This window comes from Larus michahellis, chromosome 7 (assembly GCF_964199755.1).
Source record: "Larus michahellis chromosome 7, bLarMic1.1, whole genome shotgun sequence".
NCBI lineage: Eukaryota > Metazoa > Chordata > Aves > Charadriiformes > Laridae > Larus > Larus michahellis.
In genome coordinates this window covers 37,000,316-37,020,874 of record NC_133902.1, presented here as the reverse complement: position 1 = coordinate 37,020,874, position 20,559 = coordinate 37,000,316, and the positions used below count along the sequence as shown (strand labels likewise).

General features: G+C 49.2%; 1 long non-coding RNA gene across 2 annotated transcripts in view; it reads right to left on the bottom strand.

The window, feature by feature from the left end:
* The window catches only part of LOC141746311 (uncharacterized), a 28,014-nt gene extending 9,032 nt beyond the window's left edge, over window positions 1-18,982 (bottom strand). For both annotated transcript variants that reach the window (XR_012588300.1, XR_012588299.1), the window contains exons 1-2: window positions 18,874-18,982; window positions 3,736-3,883 (exon numbers count right to left, since the gene is read on the bottom strand). This is a non-coding gene — a long non-coding RNA (uncharacterized LOC141746311). The remainder of the gene's footprint in view (window positions 1-3,735; window positions 3,884-18,873) is intronic.
* Window positions 18,983-20,559: the final 1,577 nt, after the last annotated feature.

Genomic DNA, 20,559 nt, shown 5'->3' with positions numbered 1-20,559 from the left:
AGACCACAGCTGGAACAGTAAAGAAAGCACATCTGGAAAGCAGCTAGTCAGGAAAGAGGCACAGATCTCAGCTGCAGCCTGGAAAACCTGCCCCGAAGTCCAATGCTGAAACAGCTCATCTCCTCTTGAGCTGGAGAGAGGTCTGCCCAGTCCATAACAACCTATATTGGAAGAGCAGGAGGAAAGATTTCTAGCAAAAGAGGTTTCCCGAGTTTGGAAGAAACAGAGTCAGGAACCCACTGGCTGAACACAGTAGGAGTCAATCTCTGAACTAGATGTAAAACATTCATGTACCAACAACATGAGTAATTGAAACAACCCTGCCATGCAGCAGAGAGCTCCACAGCCACCACCAGACAAGTCTACAAGTCCAAAAGAGCTATTTTTGCTAAAAAGCTGGGTCCAAAGGGAACCCGAGGAAACCTATTGTTTAAAAACCTGTGTCCTTTTTGAGCATCACATCAACACCTGCTTTCTGGAGCAAGACCAGGTTTTCTACCATTAGATTTTCAAATGCTGAACAATATAAGGTTCCCAGAGTGGCTGTATTATTTTGTTTCAATGTGTTACTAGACAATATAATTTCTTCATTGGTCTGTAGTTACAAGGTAGTTGAATTTATTTCACAGAATCATACAATGGTTAGAGTCGGAAGCGCCCTTAAAGATCATCTAGTTCCAACCCCCCTGACATGGGCAGGGACACCTCCCACTTCCAACCTAAACCATTCTATGATTCTATGAATTCTATGATATTATGACAATATCTGCTCTATATTTTGGTGATCTACTGCTACGCCTTAGGTTTTGTGTTTAAACAGCTGACTGGTGTTATGGAGCATTATGTAGATTTGTTTACACTCAGCTGAGTTATTGCTAACAAGAAGTCTCTGTCAAGCATCATAGGACTATATTTCTTTGTGATGGAGAGTTGGTACCAGTACAGTACAACCAGAACTAACTCAGTGTTTTTCTCTGATGGACTCATTGATGTTATCAGAGAACCCTGTGATCCCTGCCTGCAGCACAAGATGCTGCTATGCAAAACACAGGATCCAAGATACGACCAAAAAAAAAAAAAAAGACAATCCAACCCTTAGAGAACTGCCCCTTTCCATTTTCAACAAGATAGCAAATCAAATTTAATTCAAAACAAAATTACCTCAAACGGTGGCTGCAGTACGCTTGTGGCCATTAAGGAAAACATGCTGGATAGGAGAAGGGCTTCATAATTTTGGGACAGGGAAGAGTCTTGTTTGGGATTGAAGGAAAAAGCAAGGAGCTGCAAGATTTGGATGAAATGCACAGTTTGGTGACAAATAACTGAAAACTGGTCCTGACAGCACCCCCTGGAGCAGAGACCTGCTCCGGCTCATACCAACGTATGGATTGGCGGGGCCTTTCTGGGGCCATTCTTCTAGCCCAGTCCCACCACAAACTCTTTGTCCTGCAGCAAGCGTGCTGATCCCACCTGTGTGACCCTCTCCCCCCCGGCCCCCCAGTTCTGGTTCTGTCTCTGGAAAATAATCCAGCAGAGCTGCAGCAATTGCATTTGTTACAGGAGCCAGGTCTTGCCTTGTGAGGCAAAGAAACCTGTTTAGAAGCCGCAAGGTGCAGAGCAGCATCTTCACTTTCCTCCCTGTTAATTTATTTCCAGCTTTTTTCAAGATGGATTCTCTCATGAACAGTTATTCCTTGGCAGCACTGTGATTTCAGAAGGAAACCAGTCTCCTACACTGGTCCGAACCAGCACGACTGAAGAACAGCCTTTCCCTTGCAAATTAATTATAGGAGAAAGCTGTTGTCTGCTTAACTCCTTCCTCAGGCAACCTACAGCAGAAGCTTGGCCGCAGGAGTCCCCCGTGCAGTCAGTCTCACTTTGGAAGTAGATAACAATAAGAGAGAGATAAATCAGGGGATGCACAGGGGAACGTTGTCCTCACCGCTCAGCTGAGCTGTTAAGCCCGTAGCTACCAGCCCTGACTATTTCTTTCCAGAGCCTCCAGCCAGAAACACTTGTGGTCTTAAAACACCGGTGCCTATGCCAGTTAACTCTTACATGGCCCTTGCTTCTTACTAATTGTATGTGCCACCACTTACACAAACACTCCAGACTCAGTCCCTTGAGGTCCTTTTGCACCATCAATTTTCAGGCACCAGCAGTTTTAATATTGCCTGTTTCTAGATTGCCCAAGCAGCAGTAAATCCTGATCCACAGATTCTTAAAACTACTAGCATTTTGATCCTTTTATTACCAGATACCTGCTGAGAGCTGCCTGTGTTGATATTTTACTGACAAGCAGAACACTTCATACCCTGTTATTATCTGAAACCACTTGGAAAAATAACACATCCAGAAGGCTGCCATGAAGACATCCTGAAGATGGAAGCTGCCATCAACGATGCTGACATTTCAGGATGTAATCTAGTACGCCATTCACAGTTAGACCATCTATGCTAGCTTAAAACAAGCTCAATTAACCATATCACTGGTAGATGGGGTACCATCCAACAGGTAACGATGCTTTTTATAAACAGACAGTACAAACAGTATCTTTATGACCACCCAGATCACATAATGCTTTTGTCTTTAATGTGCTCCCAATTTCTTACTGTCGCTTCTCAGCTTGTTACATGAGCTGTAATCATAACTTTCTTGCAGTACCCCCAGTAAAATTGTCAGATCTGAGTGCAATTTGCAATAAGCCTGATTTAAATTCTCTTCATCTGACCATCTGGGGTAGCCTTTCCCAGTTCCAGTAGTGCCCTTAATTAATCCTGCTATTCCACAGTGAGGAAAGCAGGCTGCTTCACAGGTAGCAAGCAGTTTTGCACTGGTTCACAAGATGAGCCCTGAGAAAGACAAAGGTAAGCTTAAGCTAAAACATGTGTTGAAAAAGTAATGTCAGTTCCCCCCCCCCAAGGTTTATAGTGCCTCCAAAATACTCAAACTGAATTTTTCTCCCTTTGTTCTCTCCCATGTAGCAAATGTGAATCCCTCCCTTCCCCACCTAGCCCCTTGCTGGGAGCAGGGATGAAATAAACAGCTGGGCTACTCTTGCCAAGAGCAATTTTGCCTCCCAGCAGTGCCAAAAACACCGCTGGCTGCATCCTGGCATCAGCCACTTCGGCCCAGCCTCAGGAACAGGATTTGCTCAGCCAGCAATAGAAAGAACTTGGCTTTTCGTATGTCCGACCAAAATAATGGCTATTTAAAAATACCCTTGGCAAGGGAATGGCAGAGCGCACCTTAAAATATACATCAAGCTACTTAAAATCTGCAGGGACCCAACGAGACATCAGGGGAGAGCAGTTTAGCATTACAGACAGCAAAGAGGGTCACTGTTAGAGCTACGTGGAAAGAAAAGTACTTCCTTTGCAAAGGGGAGTCGGAAATAGAGTTTAGTTTCAAGGGTTTGGGGTTTTTTTGGTTGGTTTGAGGTTTGGATTTTCTTTTTTTAGCCTCCTCTGTGGAAGGGGAGGCAGCCAAGCGCCAGGACCGCGCTGCCTGTCAGCTTGAGGAGGAAAAGCAGCGGAGGGCTTTGGAAACAGATGTTGGGGCGGTCCTGTCTTCTCCCCAGCAGGCAGCCAGAAGAAGAAAAGCAGTGAGAAATCAAGTAGGCATCCAATAGAAACCTGTTTGCTTTCCCTTACAGCTTCCTTGAAGTCAAAATGATCCCGCAGAACATTTCGATGTCAACACAAGAGGGTTCCCCCCTCCCTCCACCAGAATTACCAGTTGCCTGGATTGTTTCTCACAGTTGTTCTAAGTTGCAAGGAGCAGGTAGCACAGCAGAGGTTGTCTGGGAGGTGTCAGGAGATAACCCAGTTACACAGTGATCTTCAAGGTGGTCTTCTCTTCAAGAACAAGACAGTTCCAGCTCCTGCGAAAACACAATGCATTCAGAAGAGCGGGTTATGCAGTTTGGGGCAAGAGAAACTGGTAGCAAGAAGGCACTTGTGTGAAAGAGCATGCTTTCCGCTCAGGCTTAGCCTGCAAGAAGCTTTTAAGAACTGTGTCTCTACTGGGGTGGAAATTTCCAGGATCTTGGAGCAATGAGCAGAACATTTCAGGAGTACCCAGAGGTGGTGCCAGGAAGGCAGCCCGAAATCCCCCGGTTGCAATGCCAGCAGCATCTGGAGCTTCACCTACTCTGCTGCATTTCACAAGCCTGGAACAGTCTCCTTGCTGTCACCCTAGGGAGCCTGACAACAAGGACAAGCACTTATTAACACAGGTCATCTCAAAGAGTAGCCAGGTCCACAAAAACCGGCTTCCTGCCATCTTCACCTTCTCCAGAAAGTTTCTGCTCCTCTTTTCCATGTTTGTGGAGCTTTTGGGCTAAGAAAGCCAAACAAAAGAGCCGACAGAGAGAGCCCGACTCCCCAGCGCCAAGGATTTCTACAAAAGGTCCTACTGCAGAAGGGGCTGAGTACAAAATGCATACAGAACTGTCTATGAGCAGCAGAGGTATGGAAAATAACTATTTGCTAGGCCTGCCAAAGGGAACAGAGTGGGAAGGGATGTTATTGCCAGGATTACACCCCAAGCAGCCACCTGTAGTAAGAAAAGGTAGAGTAGTAGCCAGCACAGAGCCAAGCTGCAGGGGTACTGGGCCAAGAGTTAGGAATGTGGGTAACAAGGTATAAAGCAGAAACACCTGCAGTTAATTTTGAATCTGTAACAACTCCTTTGGAGATGTTGGCTTTAGGGTAGGATTCCCGCAAATGGAGAAAGCCGTGGACATCTAGAGGTCTAACTCTAGGGGAATGCCTCCCCGTAGCCGGGGCAGAAGAACAAGAGCAACCCCTCACACAGAAGAGTCAAGGCACAGAGTGACCGATGTAGAAGGAGAGAGACAACGCAGATGAAGGCAGCATCATGGTTTCAGTGCTAAGATGCCTGGAGAAAGTTGTCTGCAGCATAGCTTGGGCAGATCTGAAGATGTTCATGGACTGCAGAAGAAAACCAGCACAAGGTACACTGCCAGCATCTTTGACTGAGGCTGATGCTAGAAGCAGAGGAGCCCAGAAAACACTTGCAGTTTGATGTAGGACAAAGAAAAGAAATAAATTACATGAGCAATAAAGAATAACAGATGATGGCACATGGACCCACAAGCTTCCCTTACAGCAACCACACACAAACAATTTGGAAAATAGTTCAAAGACCGCAAGAAATGAGGAACTACAAGATCTAACAGATACACGAACTAAGATAATCATTTCCTGTGCTCCAAACTAACCAGTTCACCTCTGCTGAGGAGCTGACCAGAGAGTCTTCAGGCAGATGCAGCCTACATCTACATGGGTCAGCCATGCTGTATGAGAGCAGCGGGTTAGTAGAGTGAAACAGTTGCTCTACATCCATACTATATATGTTTTTAGAGTTTAACTTTGGATAGCTCTAGTCCGATCCTGTGATCTGGTTGCCTCTTAACAGCGGTCATGCATTACACACCCAATCTGAAAGAAAACGTTTCTCTAAATGCACCCATAGTTAATGTGGTCTTCTGCAGGCGGGTGCCAAGCGAGCTCTGCCCCCATGCCGAGCCCACAGCAGTGCAGCTAGCACAGATGTGTGGGCATCTGCTGTACTGGTTGCTGGGATGGTGCCAGCATTGGGAAGATGGGAAGGGGCTTGGGGAACATGGGTCTGTATTTGGGTCAGAAGCCATTTGCTCAAGTGAGTTTCCAGTTTCCAAGGAAAGTGACATTAAGCAGAAAAAAAGAGCTTCTTGAGGGAAATAGCACATATGTAGCTGTCGCATAGCACACAGATTTTTCCAACTTTGAGCCTTTTGAACTGCAGCATTTTCCCACACTATCCCCCCAATCTGTTTCCTCAGATCGCTCTCCGCTGGTACCTTAGCCCAATCATCTGCCCATGCTCTGCCTCCTTAGAACTGAATCACTACGAACACAAGAGGACAAACAAGCTTGTTATTGATGTGTTTTGGCATTGCTCCATTTATTATTGATGTGGTGTGTAAATGATGGCCTGCTGTCTATTTCCTCTGTTGTAAAGTGTTAATATCAATTATTAAAAATAGTCTGAGGCACAAAATATGGGGCATGAAAACACTTGCCCGTGAGTGATGGGCTCTCAGCTATGATACAGCTACGATACAGCTACATCCAAGCTGCATCCTTGGGCTGGCACTGACTGCTTGAACAAGCGATGGCAACCTCTGCAATGCCATTTCTTTCCCCTGGCTAAGGGCAGAGCAGTGGCAGCGCTGGAGGGGACCTCTCTGGAAACAAGAAGCTGCCAGGATCCATGTTATAGGTAGAGCTTTCCAAGGTGGGCTAAAGATGCAATGCAACATGGGCAGCAAAAAAGACTGATGTCCTTCAAAAGGAGGTGCTGTCCCACTGAAATGGGGGTGGCACGGCCTGGAACCAGAAGCAAAAAGGTCTCATGTCCTCTCACCACACTGTAGACCCCTAATTCTGTAGGACATCAGCTCCCAGCACCACACCACCACAGGGAACAGCCTACCGTCACACAGGGCTCATTGTGCGTGCAGGAAGGCGAGAGCGGGGCAGAAGAAGAAAAAAAAAATGCAAGTGGTTAATTATTCCGAGTTTCGGCTACTTCCCTCTCAGGAAAGACAACTCCCTGGGACTGGAGCACACACTCCAAGGAGGAGTAGGACCTGATCCTCTCAGTGCTGTAAGGAAGCCCTCAGGAGCTCAGCCTCTGCCTCCAGCTCAGTCATTTCAAGTCATCTATTCAGCATGGCGAATCCCAGGTACTCAACAGCTAGTTTGCTGTTTTGTTTTAGGGCCTGTTTTCGCGTAGGCAGGAGATGCACAAATCTCTCAGTTTAGCCTTTGCTACCTCCTGTCCTCCAGGGCAGGATGCTATCACTTCCACCCCCACCAGCACAGGCCTGCCCCCATTTCACGTGCAGAACCACGTATTTCCATTCCTCAAGGGCCCCTGGGACTGACCCCCCATCAGGGGAAGAAGTAGTCCCCTTGTCTGGGATACGCTGTTGGAGAACCACGACACAGACCATTACAACAAAAAGATAGGTTCTTGAACTCAATATCTTAAACTTACATCACTGGGAGCCACACAGCAGTGTGCCAGCAGCCGTACACCGCAGAGATGGAGGACCCTGTCCCATCATTTACAAGTCCAGAGTCAGCAAGAAGCACAAGGTGGAGGAGAGACACAGACCACATGGACCAGTCCATCATGCCTTGAAAAGAGCCTCAGATGAGGGATACCAAAACCAGGCTTGCAGCAGCCCCATGAGCTCCAATGGCAGTGCAACCCCAGCCTCATGAGACAAAGAGGACCTATCATGTGATGGAGATGTTTTGGCAAGCCTCCCTTGGCTATACAGAAAACAGTTCTTAAAACTGCACACCCAGAGCAGAGCTTTCCCCTCCCTCTCTCCTCCACCCCCTTCTTTCTGAGGATGGCGGGCGAGGAGCAAACGCTGAGTTTATTCATCCCCTCTCCATTGATTGCGGCGTGCGTCACCGACTGCACGAGTGTGGGAGGTGCAAGCGTGCCTCACAGTCAAATCACCAGCCTTTGAGGGTAATAACACCTCAGGGGGATGCGGGCTCTCTTCCCCTTTTCAAAATAAAAACAGGAGAGGAAATAAATGTTCCAACAATATAAACCAAAAAAGAAGGAAAAAAAACAAACACCAAAACCTCCACAGCAGGGGGTGAAGGAAAAAACACCACCTGGAAAATACAAAACAAAATGAGATGTTTTTATGAGGCAGAAGAGGAAAGATGTCAAGGATGGACGGCCTACGGTGAGGACCCTGGACCAGGGATGCTGAGCATCAGCACAGGAGAAGGTGGCTGGGTTGCACCAGCCGTAGGGAAGGTCAGTGTCACCACTCTCTAGCCAGGGTTACACCAGCCACCAAATCCCAGAAAGCTGGGCAAAATGGCACTTAAAGTAAACATGCCACTTGGCCAGCACTGACCATCTCCATGAGCACCTGTGCATTTTAGGAGCTCTTTTTACAATGAAGGTTTGAAGGTTCAAGATGTACCACTGGAGAGAGGTTGAACCCGGCCAGACAGTTTCACTCCTGGCGCCGCCCATGGGCCCAGCCTCTACATACCAAACTCCCCAGCCCCACCAGCGGGTCCTGCCACCAGCTCCAAAGGCAGACTTCCCACCACGTGCCTGCAGGCTGTTGCACGCTTGCTCTCTGATATTTTTATCCCCTGGAGAGCTGACACAATAGCCCGGGCACACTGATCAGGCAGACACATATCTAGGCTTTTGTTAGAGAGGAGGCATTTTGTTTGCTCTGTGGTTGAAAGCAGTCCCAGCAGATCCACAATAGTCCACGGCCGTGATGTCTGTACTAGCTACCAGGGAGGCCCCACTGTTCAGACCAGGGGGCTTGCAAAACCCAAGACCTTCCTACATAAAAAAAATGAAACAGTGAGATCAGCCATTCACCTTGTGATGAAGACCCCAAAAACGCAAGGGCTTTGCACTCACAGAAGGAGGAACACAGAGGGTGGATGACAGCAGACATCTCCAAAAGGGGAGAGGAATCTGGCTTCCAGATACACAAGAAGATTCCTTTATAGTGGGATACAAGGGACCATTTCTAAACAAGGAGGTATGAAGAGATTTTCACATCTCAGTGGCATTAAGAGGAGCAGCACAGCCTAGGCAGACCCATGTCCCTGGCTGGGGAGCCAGGAAAGCAGGCAGAAGCCTCTTCATCCCATGTTATAATGACAGGATGAGAGAGTTGGGGTTGTTCAGCCTGGAGAAGAGAAGGCTCCAGGGAGACCTTATAGCAGCCATCCAGTACCTAAAAGGGGCCTACAAGAAAGCTGGGGAGGGGCTGTTTGCAAGGGCATGTAGCAATAGGACAAGGGGTAATGGCTTTAAACTAGAGCAGGGTAGGCTTAGATTAGACATTAAGGAGAAGCTCTTTACAATGAGGGTGGTGAGACACTGGCACAGGTTTCCCAGGGAAGCTGTGGCTGCCCCATCCCTGGAGACATTCAAGGCCAGGCTTGACGAGGCTCTGAGCAACCTGATCTAGTTGAAGATGTCCCTGCTTACTGCAGGGGGGTTGGACTAGATGACCTTTAAAGGTCCCTTCCAACCCAACACATTCTATCATTCTATGATCTGTCCCATGTTATAATGAACTATCCCATAGCCCAGAGTTTGGTGATATCCAGCTATAGGAAACCCCGGTGCTTTGAGAAGATACAGCATTCAGTAGGGTCGCGCATACCTCATGAAGGCCGTAAAATACCTTCATAGCAAGAGTCTGCCAGCGATGACCTGCACAAACTTTGCCATTACCCCTCATTTTCCACCAGCGCCAACTCTGCAGCCTGGGCTCGCGGGCCATCATTCCTGCAGCACACTGTCGGTCAGGTGCCAAGGGCCATCAAAGCCACCCCAAAGCAGAGCTATATCCTGGCCCGGGGAGCAGGCAGAGCTCGAGGTCGGCTCGGGACTCGCGGAATGCTGCCGACCTGCAGGCAGCCACGTGCTGCCAGGCGCCAATTCCTCTGCCACGAGCTGCCCGTGCTGAGGAGCCCACGCTCCGGCAGGCAGATGATGTTTTTCTGAATGCGTCCCCATTTATAATGAGACATTACTCACAAGCCGGAGAATAAAATAGAATAATAGCATCTATCAGCGTTAGTCATGTTTTAAATGCATACCTTTCAGAGCAGCATGGGATTTGATAGGATAATCTTCCAATAGACATGTGGGAAGCTTTCATTGAGGGACACAGCCCTGTTGGCAAATTACAGCTTACTGCGCTTTGTGCTGCTACGCTGAATGGGAGCTGAAACAGGTAGGGGGAGGGGGTCCACAGCCCCTTGGAAACAGATTTGGAGCAAAACAACAGGTTTTGGGAGTTTTGCAAACTCACAGAATGGTCGGGGTTGGAAGGGACCTCTGGAGATTGTCTAGTCCAACCCCCTGCCAGAGCAGGGTCACCAAGAGCAGGTTGCACAGGAACGCGTCCAGGCGGGTTTGGAATGTCTCCAGAGACGGAGACTCCACCACCTCTCTGGGCAGCCACAATTCTTTTGGCTTTTGGTGTAAGGTCATACACAAAGGCTTTTTCTTCCCCTTCCCGTACTGTTTGACTCCAACACCCTCAGTGGACGTATTCCCCTGCCCAAACAAACCCTGTGCTGCTGAAAAAGAACATGCGCCATTTCAGAAGAGTATAAATAATAAATTTTCTGCACGTGTGGAATCAGGCCTCAAACTTCTGCAAGCGAGGAATGTCACAGCCTCCTGCAAGTGTCACATTTGGGACACCTTACCAGAAGGTGCTAGGAATTTTGCAAGGAAGCCGATTAAGCTGGGAGCATGGAGCTTTGTCTCAAAATGATTCACTTGTGCATCTGTTTTGATGATCCCCTGAGCAAAAGCAGAAACCCACTTGCTGGGGAAGCCCAGCTCTAGAGCATCCTCTCTGAGGTCTGCCTTTCTGGGGAACCAGCCCGGAGAGACAAACTGGCTCAGCACCAGGACCACTGTGTTTTGTTTGAGAAAATTCATTGCAAGATTTCAGCTCTGTGAACAGCTCATATCTTTTTTTTTTTCCCCTTTCCCCATCCCCCCACCCCCACCCCACCCATGTTTGAGGCGCAGTTCAATCTGCCAAGCAGTCTTTTCTGTAAGCTTAAGGAGATGATGGAGAGGAATTTTGGTTCCCAGTCAGATGCTCTTAACCAATTTCAGCAGTGGCAAGACACAAGAGAATAGCAATTTTGCACAGCAGTGCGGCGATGTTCCTCATAGCCTCCTGCCAACTTGAGAAAGGCTTCTGTGATATATTAACAAAACAGAAGAGAGGAGGTAGGAGAAGGGCCCAATGCCTCGTGTCCTGCCTCAGGGAAGACCCCCTGTATGCTGACTCACATGGGATAAGGGTGTTTTGGTCTTGGTGGCTGCCAGTCCCAGGTCAACGTGGATGCCCATGGCCAGTGGAAGCAGTCAGCCAGCTCCACACCCTTCCAGTGGAGGATGCAAAGGCTTCCATCTCTGTTAGAAAACACAGATAGCCTCCAGGTGAGTAAAAACCCACTAGGTGCCCTTGCCCAGAGGCTTCTCATAACAAAAAAAGGGGTAGAGAACAGTAAAAAGGAAAGGGAAAGAGGTGTGTTAGGATGCTGAAGTTCACCTCACCTCACACAGTGGGGACTGATGTCCTCAGTCATGGGTAAGCCATAAGCAAGCCTGCACACCTCTGTAGCAGGGAGATGAGGTTTGGGGGGCTCTCAACACCCAAGAGAGGGATTAAAACAACCCCCTCTTCACAGGGTGGACCCACAAGCCCACAGTGTGACTCGGGTCTCTTCTACACCTCCGATGGTGCCTTGCACCACTCCAAAGAGGCAAAAACCTCAATTTTCCCTTGGCAGTGCTGTGTCTGCTACAATACCGGCATAGAAATTTGGAATAGCAAAAACACGATACTCCCTCTCTTATCTTTTGCATCCAGAGAGAGAATGAATTAGGAAAAGGAACAGCTAATTGTCAAGACAGATTTCAACAAGAGGGACGGTGTCCCCTGCACTCCTCTTTCCCATCTCTCCAGGGAACACCGACCCGAGTGGCACATCAGGGCTGCAGACCCTGGTCCCTGCTGCAAAGAGGAGGTGGGAGAGCAATGACTTCCCCTTTCAACTAAATCAGGGTTTTTAAAAAAAAAAAAGAGTATCCTGCACGTTTTCAAGCATGAGACTCCCATACAAATGGTCCCCGCAATGTTTAAACCATTTGGGCTCCTTCCTTATGCTGTTTCTAAGTTTGAAGAATGCCTGCTGGGTATGATTAATATTCCTCCTCCCACACTTACCCATTACTCCTGACAGCAAAAATTAAAACAGGAGCTTCTCTTCATTCAACCCCAACCCACAGGAACGTGGTTACATGGGGAAAGTTGCTAATAAAAAAAAAGGAAGGTTTGTAGATCTGCTGCATTCACAGCCGGGAGAGGTGTAGCTCTCATTCAGCATCCCTGATGGATGAAAGATCCCTCACCTCCTCCTGATGGGATGCTTGGCACAAGTGCTGCTCAGCTGGGTTCGGGGAGAAAGCTGCAGCAGACGGCACCTTAATTCAGGTCCCTCTCGCAGCAGGGATGCCCGTGGGATCACTGCAGCCTTGCTTGCACCAGGCGGCGTTGCTATGGGCACTGCTGCCTAGGAGCAGCCAACAAGACAGGGAATAGAGAGGAGCCATCCCAGACACTTCAAAAATTCAGCTTCATATTATGGTGTACGTGTTTCTCCCCTCATTTTCCCTCCTTTCACATGTTTCAAGTTACCTTTCACCATTGAATAAAGTTTTATTCTTAATCAAAGCGCTGTCAGCAGATGTGTTCAAACTCCTGCATTCAAACAGATGTTTAGCAACAGGTGGGGGGAGAGGGCACAGCAGCTCAACGTAAATCATTGCTCCAAGCAATCCTGTATCAGCCCAGCCCTCTGTACGTCCCAGTAGGTGACATCTGATGGGGAGACAATGCAGAGCCCTTCAGGGAGAAGTCTCTCGTGATCCATAGCAGGGTGTTTTCCCCACCAGTAAGTCAGTCTTTATGACCCTTTTGACACCTGCTGCTGGTAGGAACAAAACCACCACGATTTACTACTGGATCAGGGGCCACACTGACAACTTGTTGACACCTGCAAAGGAGGAGTGTGCCCAAAGAGCTCCCATCATGCTGGGAGATGCTTCAGCCCCGCCACATTTGTGCGGCAGCACAGTGATAGCCTGTCTCTGAGCAGGGTTGGAGATGCTGGACTGCAGCCTCACTGAGGCAAGAGTCTTTTTTGTAATCCTGCCCCGGTTTCCAGAGGGACACTTATTCTCCAGGTGGGCTGGTCTTGACACAGCGCTACCATGAGAGCCTATTCCAACATAAGGGTGTGGGGAGGGTGCAACAAGAGCATGCTGTTTTCCACTTAAAGGGAGACTCAAGGTCCCACCCACATGAAGGGCAGCAGAGCAGGGCATTCCCAACCTCCAAGAGGCTTCTTCAGTATAAACCCCAGAAGACAGGGTAGCCAGAGTCCAGTCCAGTCCACCCCACAGGAATACAGCAGGGTCCTGAGAACTTCATACGTTCCACCTCAAACACATGCAAAAACCTTCAAAGACTTTTCAAGGTTGTACAACAACCTAAACTAGAGTGTTAAAGGTACCAAACACCTCCAGAGCTCAGCATGGACCTGTAAAGCAGGTCACCATGCTCTGCTGGTATCAAAAGTCAAACCCAAGGAAGTCTGAGGGATTAGCCAGAGCAACCTTGATCTGTTGCAAAGACCCATGTCTTGCAGAAGGATCTTTCTCAGACTCTGCAGGGGTTGTGTCAACCCTCCTGACTTGGCATTACATCCCAATACAGTGAAGTACCAGGTTCACTGTTGCATTAACTATTGCAAGTGGACAAGCAGTTTGATCCAAGGGCAGGATCCTAGGCTTATTTTTGTGCCTTTTCTGTTTGCCTTGAGGGTTGCATGAAGCCAGGGGAGAGCAAGACAAGCCTCAGACCTCCTTTCCCTTGAAACAAGCACCTTCTGTCTGAAAAAACAATTGAAGCCACCTAGGCCCACTGGCCTCCCACAGGCATTTTGAGATACCATCCATTCCACACTCAGCAGGGTCATACCCTGACTTTTGGCCCACCAAGGACTCTTTCACATCTTTACATTGGAAGAAGCTTGGGTGGAAAGATAAATACACATTGCTCCCTCCGAGAAATACATCATACCGAGCTGAGGGCTTATTCCCACAGGGCTCAGCACCCTGACGTCTGATCCCAAATAACTCCACCACGTTTTCATCTCCTGAAAGCAGGGAACCCCAAGCCACAGCCATCAGCTCCCCACAAAAGTGGCACTCTGTCAACTTTGCTCTGCTAATTTTTGGCTGGCGATAGTGGTTTGCCTTTTCTTTATCCTCCTTGCAAAAAGGGATGGGGAAGTCAGTATTTCCCCTGTACTTCACCATCTGGCTTGACTATGGCAGATCACTAAATACCAGAGGGCAGGTTTAGCTTGATTCTAGAAAGCTTCAAGGGATATTGTACTGGAGACACACAATGCTAATGAGCCAGAGATCTCCTTAAGAGGAAAAAAAAAACCAGCAAAAAGCATTTTTAATTGCAGCCCTTTCCCTTCAATTAGCTTCCCCCTCCATTTAAAAATGCAGGAAAGTAATCAGGAATTCAAGGCAAACCTAAGAAAGCTGCCGTTCTGCAGCAGCCTGAGTTTCAGAGGCAGGCCAGCAGGACCCATCTGCGGTACCACTGGTACTGCACGGCAGTCGCCTACCAGCTGCTGCTGCACTCCTTTGGGCGTTTCATTTACCCCCAAGTACTGCCATTCTGACACTAGTTGGCCCATCTGTGATCCCTTAACACCTAAGGGGTAGGTGCCAGACCTCAGCTAAGACAACACAGTAGGCTTGGGGGCCTTCCCCCTCCCTCCACACCCCAAGTAAAGCTGGATAAGCACTTTGAAGACCCTCGAAAGCCTCCATGGTCCATACCACAAGGCATAGCCTCCCTACGGAGAAAGAACAGGGCAAGCACGGCAAGGCTGCAACTGTGCTGGGAAGGAGGAGAGACCCTGGCTCCATCGCCACCCCAGTTTGATCACCACAACAATCGGATGCCCTGAAACTCCACAGGTCGGCCACAAGTAAAGTGAATTGCTGCCTTACACAAAGCACCTTCGCAGGGTGGGTGCAGAGGGGGAAGAGACAGTGAAGAACAACTACATTCCTCTTTAATGAGGATAAAGAGCAAAATGGAGTCAAATAAGTCTGGTTCTGGTGACATTTGTCTAAGTACATGAAGATTGGTTTAAGCTAAAGCAAGACAAGTTGTTTGAACTCCGTGGGCAGGATTTTTTTCCCCCAAATTAGTTTTTCATGAAGTATTTCAATTTCCCCCCCCCCACTCTGTTACTGGTAGGTTCAAAGGACATGTGGGACAGATTCAACTCAACAGTTTGTAAACAGCTGACGTGGGAGGGAGAGGGCACTTAAGTTATTGGAATTGTTTTCATTCAAAAAATTTTGTAAATTAATTCCTCCCCCAACTGCCTGCTATAAACACCACATAGCCATGTTCCTCCTCTTCAAACGGATCATGCAGACAGATGTGCCTTCTGTTCTTTCACAAACATCAAGGCTGCCTCACTCACTGTGTAAATGTCAAGGTGCTAATGAGTTGTAACAGGAGTCAGGCGAGGACAAGTCACAGCACAGGGAACACAACAGCCACGGCACAGCAGCACAGAGAAGGAGTCGCTGCTGGTTTTTAAATAGCCTCTGCAGAGCCTCTAAGGAATGGGATGGGCAGCTCTGCAGGGATCGGCTGGTCCCTGAGCTGCCAGTAGGAATGGGAGCGGGTATCTGGGGCTGATGGCATGTGGGGGCTAAGCAGGAGGTCTGCTCCCATGCAGGCAAGGGAGACCATCCCTCAGGCTCACATGCTGCGGTGCACATCCGTAAGCAGGGAAAAAGGGGAGCACGGACAAGGGACTCAGCCATGCAGCCTTGCCAGTGAGTTTATAATCTCTATTTCTGCAATAAACACTGGTCCCTTCTTCTCCAGGGTGGCACCAGCAACTCAGATGCTTCCTTTTCAGTCCTCGGCAGCTTCAACTCAGGGAAGTCAGAGTGGTGTTACACCCATCACATCTCCATCAATACTTTACCATTTCCATTCCCCCCTTTACCACACAGTAATATTTTAAGCCTCAGGACAGAGATGTCACTTAAGTCCTCTTTGTTTAGACAGTGCCTGTTGACCATTTAATTGCATAGAAACTACCACGTCGCACCAAGGTAATTACATGGTAAATACTGCTTCGTTGCAAGTGAATACTCCTCTCTTCCTACCTGCGATGCAGGCCATGTGGCAACTCCTCCTGGCTCTACCACGTGTGACTGCAGTCATTTATCGCAGCCCATAATTATCAAGCCGTTACAGGGTGTCTACCTGCTGTGCCACAGATTATCATTTAGGAAACAAGTGAAAGCAGAGGTGGCACCAGAAAGGTGCCCAATTACAGAGCAACAACGCTGCACAACAGCACCCATCACTGGTTTCTCCCCATTGCAGCTGTAGAGGAAGGGTAGGAGTAGGCTGACAGATAGAGGAGGTTGGTAGTGGGTAGAAAAACCATGCTGCATTTCACAAGTGCTCCGGGTGTCAACTGGGAGACTCCAGACATTTCATCTCAGCAGCAACCAACTCAGTTTCCACCAATAACAACGGAAGTGTAACCAGCCTTCCTCCCCTGCCCTCAGCTCAACACTCAAGCCCAACCAAGACAGGGTCATACCTGCTGGTACGGCCACGCAGGGGGCAGAAGGGACCCTTTTGGTGCGGTCACCCACTCCGCAGCCTCAGCATCCTTGCTGGCCAGCTCAGCTCAGGCACAGCCTTCCACTTGCCGTATCTTTGCTACTAGCAAGCCAAGCCAGCCAAGCAGCTCCACGGTGGCTGCCACCCTGCAGTGCCACCAAGGCTGTACCAGGGGATGCAACTGCAGCCCCACAGGGAGACTCTGATCCTTGTTACTTGGGCTAGTTCTTCACCTGATGAAGAATAATCCACCACAACCAGAACAGGGGTCTCTTTTCACCAGGCATCAGACAAAAGCTTCAGAGATCTTCTTTCCCAGACTGGTAGGAATGAGAAGTAATTAAATGTTATTTCCCATTATTTATTGCTTCCCCTGTCTCTGTGAGCAGCTGTCTCCTGGCTCTCGCTCATATTTGGAGCTTGCTGGAAGCATCCCTGGGTTGCCCTTTCTGCTTTTTGGCAAGCTGACTTTCCCAAGGACTCCCTTCTGCACTTCCCTGCAGGAAACGAAGAAAGCCCTGCCTCCTCCACTGGCTCATAATCCTTTACTCAAACATACAGATTATTTAAACATAAGCGGGGATTTCATACTGGGTTTTGGAATGCAAGTGACTCAAGAGTATTAAATTTCACCATTTTATCTTTAGCATGCTAAGTCCTAACACCCTGCTGCACAGAAATAGAGCGCCAATGCTGAGCACTGAAAGAGCGATTGCTCTTCCAGCCCTGAGACGGAGCTCCACACCTTCCATTGAGTGGGAAAATGCAGCCATCACAAGCCAACGAACACTGCCCACCTCCTGGAAGCAGAGCAGGGAGCATCCAGAGGATCCTTCCACTGCTGCAGCTACAGAGTTAATGTTATGAGTTCAGCTTCTGGAGGAAGGCAAGGATTGCCTTGTTCCAGATCACAACGAGCAACCCAGTGCCTTAACCATCAGTGACCACTAAAGGCAGCTGAAGGGCTACCTGGGAGTAGAGACCAGCAGTTACCAGAAGATGGTGAAGTGGGAGAAGCAGCAGGGTGGGCTTCTGCCCGCTCTGCAACTTTATTCTCTGCTCCCTCCCCATCCCATGTCATGCCCACACCTGCCTGCCTTGACCAGGGGCAGCAAGGGGATTGCATGCACAGCTTCTCCCACCCTCCCCACCAGCTTGTTTCTGGGATCCCTCTGTCCCAGGACATCACCCAACCACCAATTCCAGATCTCTCTCCTCCTGGTACACTTTGTGCCAAGTCCCTGGTTGCGCTGCGCTGTAGGGTCACCTCTTTGATGCCAGAGAGCCACCTCTGGCTTCTGAGGTTGTGCCATGCTGCCCAAAGGCTGAGCTTGCATTTTCACCTCTCCTTTGCCTGCAGCCTTTTCCTAGAAGTCTCAAGGAAGCGAAGTTTCAGGCACATCTGTCCACAGGCAACAGCACAACGATCTAGAGCCTGGCTCCCCAGTAAATGAGTTAATGTGAATGCAAAAAATAAAAGGAAGAGTACTGGGATATTTCCAATTTTAAGAGGTATGACAGCACATAGATACCAGGGATGCTGCTGCGTGGGACCCTGTGGCTCTGCAAGGAGGACACAGGGAATCACACAGACCTGCTGCAACAGCAGGGAAGTAGAGGAGATGCTGCTGCCAGAGGCACGCACTTAACCACCAGCAAGACCAAGTCCTCCCAGTGACCCACACCAGCATGAGCTTGCTGGCTTCCCACACTTCCCAGTGCTGGCCAACCAAGCCAGGGCCACCTGCATCAGGAGGGTGGGACAGGGCACAGGGACAGTTTAACAGCACTCCTAGAGCAGAAAGACCCAACAAGATGGGCTTGTTATCAACAGCTGCAGCCTGTTTGCACAGATGCCGAGGACTCCACTTATCTTTTCAATTTACTGCCCATTTGGAACTGCTGCAAGGGAGGCTTTGGCAATGCCTGGAGCTCTGGATGGAGATGTGGGACACCAGCAGGTCTCCCTAGCAGCCATAAGGGGAACAGGGGTGCTGTGGTGCACAGACAAGGCTCTTGGAGTTGAAAGGATCAGGCTGTCCACCAGCAGAACTGGCTGACACATGCCTGCTCCGAGCACATGCGAGAGGAGCATTTCTCTCCAGAGCCAGGCTACAGCAGTGGCTTGTCAACGTGCACTGAGAGCACAGCCATGCTCCAGCGCTGATGTTCCTCCTGCCACTCCATCTCCGACAGCGCAACCCCAGCGTAGCGAGCCAGAGCAACAGCCAGGACAGCAAGGGAGAAAGCTTTTACTTATACATTTAACCCTAGAGCAAGTATCCATGTACCAAGCAAGCACATACTTATGCACTCTCTGAAGCTTTGGGCAGCAAATGCTCCCCAAGGAGCACACAATTCACCCACCACCACGCCCAGCCCTCTCACTTTTCCAGCAAGCCCCCACATCAGCATGTCTCCACCTTCTTCCCCAACTGACCCCTTCTTTCCCAGAGACCTACCTCCCCTTCTATCAGCCTAAAAACACCAACAGGACTCCTTACCTTTTGCACCAATCTTGGTCGTGTAGCTCCAGCAGCATTAACAGCCCCTGCTGAGACCACAGCTCTTCTACCACCTTTGTTGGTCTTACAGCCCTATCACTGCAAAAACTCCCCAAACCTTGTTGTAGCCCTACCCTTCCTTTTAAGCCTGTTGTCATCAGTTTTTAATTTGGCACTTGATTACAGCCTGGGTAGCTAATGAGGCGGCTCATTAACCCCTTCCAGGCAGTAACAGGGTGGGATGTGTTCACCCTTCTGGTTGGGGTGAGAGGGTGTTCTTTGCCCTCTTTCAAATCCAGCTCTGCCAACACCAGAAGTCTCATCACGGAGGGACAGAAGGGTGCTCTGGCAGCTCCCAGGCCACCATGCATGATGGGTCAAGCACAAGCATGCTGAGATGGGGTTGCAGGACATCATGGAGCACTCTACTCCCCAAAACAGGGGGATGCCACACAGTGCTCTGCAGGCTGGTGTCCCCACGTACAGACGTTGCTCTGTGTGCTGGGGATGGGCGCTGTGCAGCTCCAGGCCCGTGATGGCATGGGGGGCCATGCGTGGCTCCCCAAAACACACCATGCCCCTGCGTGCCCCTGTCTCCGTCTGTGGGGAGGATGGCACAGCCCTGTAAGCGCATGTGCGTGCCTGGGAGACAAAATAATGAAGCTGTGTGGGAGGGAGGCTGGCTCTGACTCACCCACTGTTCCGAAATACCCTTTCCTCTGGAGGAATCAGCTTTTTCCTTTGCTCCTTGCTTGAAAGAGGGCTTTGAAGGGGTCTCCCCCCCACCCCAAACCTGCAGCATCTTCCTGGTGGTGTTGCAGGTGGTAAGAGCCCCCATGCCCCCGTGGTGTAGCACAATTTTATAGCGAAAAGAAAGGAGAAGCATCAGGGCATCCTAGCTGGGAGTGCTCTTGTAATGTTGGGGGTTTTCTCCCCAAAACACCACCTGTCCCCAAGTGCGTCTAGTGACTTGGCCAATGTCACTGCAATGCAGCCGGACAGGGTTTAGGTGCATCCCTGGGCATTTCTCCTTCTCCTTGCAAGACCACCCATGGATGTAATTCTCTCTGTGAAATAGGAGCAATGAAAAATTAACGTGACATTATGAAAATGTAAGATCTCACATCCTTGCCAGTGACCTCACCCCAGCCAAAGGAAACACCGGACCCAATACAGTCATGTGTGCCCTCAAATGTAGCTGTGCTGGTCAGTTATAATCACACATAGGTCAGTACACGGGTCCTGATGCAGCATATGCAGAGGTGGCTTTGGTATGTGCCTTCTGCAAGGACTCATGGTGTGATAAGGAAGTATGTGATCCTTGAGAGGAAGCTTTTGCAACAGCAAAGCTCAAAATTTCTGAAATTATGTGAAATAAGCTCCATGCTTTGTACGGTGAATGAGAGCAGCATTTAACTGGGGGGTGGAGGAGAGTCTCCACCACGATGAGACTTTCCCATTGGGACAGAGCGTCTTGCGCAGGAAAATGTGTCATCATTAAGCTCATCCGAGAGCTGCTCTGCTCAAGCACCGTCCTCTTCATGCCCCGTGAACCTCCTGCATTTTCTTTATAGAAAGGTCTTCACATCATGGGGCGTGACAACACTTAGTAAAAGGTCTCTTTCGTATGTCGTATGCCGTCAATACTTCTTTTTTATACTTCTTCCCTCCTTTGCTTCTACCCAA